Source organism: Pteropus alecto, unplaced genomic scaffold, assembly GCF_000325575.1.
Source record: "Pteropus alecto unplaced genomic scaffold, ASM32557v1 scaffold96, whole genome shotgun sequence".
Classification (NCBI taxonomy): domain Eukaryota; kingdom Metazoa; phylum Chordata; class Mammalia; order Chiroptera; family Pteropodidae; genus Pteropus; species Pteropus alecto.
This window is the reverse complement of record NW_006438979.1, coordinates 111,304-113,106: the sequence shown is the minus strand read 5'-3', so window position 1 is coordinate 113,106 and position 1,803 is coordinate 111,304. Positions and strand designations below refer to the sequence as shown.

At 52.4% G+C, this 1,803-nt stretch overlaps 1 pseudogene; it reads right to left on the bottom strand.

Annotated features, from left to right (window-relative positions):
* Positions 1-233: 233 nt before the first annotated feature.
* On the bottom strand, positions 234-352 carry LOC112483190 (annotated as a pseudogene).
* Positions 353-1,803: the final 1,451 nt, after the last annotated feature.

Here is a 1,803-nt window from a genome sequence, read left to right as displayed (position 1 = left end):
AAGAAAAAATTGAACATTCAAAACAAAAAACAAAAATATTCAAACATGTTTTTAAAACATCATTTAAGTGCCGAGAAAACAAAAATCAATAAATTAGCTGCACAGTGAACGCGGCCACCAGTATTTTAATTTTTTTTTAATTTTTGGGGGGTGAGGCAACCCTTGGTTGACCTCACAGGTTGCAAGCGCCTTGTCAACTCACAATCCCTTATTTTTTTTTTTTTTACTGTTTACGCAAACAGCACCTGGTCTTCCTAGGTGGTCTCCCTTACAAGTACTAACCAGGCCCGACCCTGCTTAGCTTCCGAGCTCAGACGGGATCGGGCACGTTCAGGGCAGCGGGACCGTAGACACGACCAGTATTTTAAAACAAGACCCTGTATCTAGAGAATTTCAATTCTGAATTATAGGCTCCATTTCAGCGGCTCGTGGCAGGATGGGAGCCAGGAAGAAGCAAGACAGATTTCGAATTGTTTTAAAAAAGGTTTCTTATATAAAACCTCACAGCTGGGTCCCTTCTATTTCTTACTTATTACGGCTCAAACAACGATGATTTACCGTAGGCTGGAGAGATCCCATAATTTACACGCACGTTTATTACGCATGTAGGAGCAATGACTCGGAATTGATTTTACGGTCGCTGATCTTTGGCTTCCTTTTAATTTTAAAAAAAAATATTAAAATAAGTGGAGTCATGATTTGCTTCCGAGGCAAACAGCATTTCTCTCTCTCGGAGGATGTGCTTCCGCGGTGTTTTAATTCTTGTGTGCCTCCCTAAAAAAAAGGTTCCCGTTTCTCTGTCTTTAGATGTAAAAAGAAAAGGCAAGTTTTGAAATATGTCACGGGAAGGTCGGGAACGCACAGGTGAAGACGGTATCAGCTCCCGACCACGAAACCAGCTCGCGACACACGTCGACTGTGGAAGGCAAAGAGAGAAGGTCATGTAGGGGACAGTTGGTTTCCTCGAGCCTCTCGGGTAGTCGCTTGAATTTTGGGGACCCCAGACGCTGGGAGAGGCGAGAAGGCCTGTCCCCTGGAGCCTGCGGAGGGAGCGAGGCCCGGAGACAGCTCGGTTCCAGAACTGTGAGAAGACACAGTTCTACAGGTTTTAATGCCGGCCACGGCAGTGCGTGCCGGGCCGCGCGGGCCACCCCAGTCCCCAGCCACGTCACCGTCCTGGGGTGGGCAGCGGAGAGCTCTGGGGCTGCTCCCTGTCATTTCCACGGGCGTTGTCACGGCCCTGGCTGTTCTGCACTCTCTGCCGGCGGCTTCTCCCTGCCTTGCTGACAGAGTGAGCCCGATGCCGTGGCCGGGAGGGACCCCTTCCTGCCCCGTGGGGAGGCCGATTGCGGCCGCCTGCTGGGGGCCTTGGGCGAGTGGACGAACCAGCAGGGTGAACTGCTCTGGGATTCAGAGCCAGCCGCGAAGGAGGCGGACAGTCACAGGGCAGCGGCTGTTGGAGCCAGACGCAGCGTCTTGAAGGTCCTGGCTGGGTCCCCGACATCAGCTCCCAATGAGGGCAGAGGACAGGGGAAGCCGTGACACAGCCAGCCACGTGCGTGGGCGCATTCCCTCCGGCAGCCGAGTGGGTCTCAGGCTCTGGTGTGACAGACACCCCCATCCTGCACTGGCCCAGCCATGTCCCCTCTACTACGCCTGGCACACTCACCCTTCCCGTTTGCCCTGAGAGGTCACAAAACTCTGCAGCTTCAAGAAAGGTGCAGACGCTGAAGTGTGCACAGATGTTTCAAAAGAGTGTGCGCGTGTCACACAGGCCACCGGAAAATGCGTTTATTTTCTTGG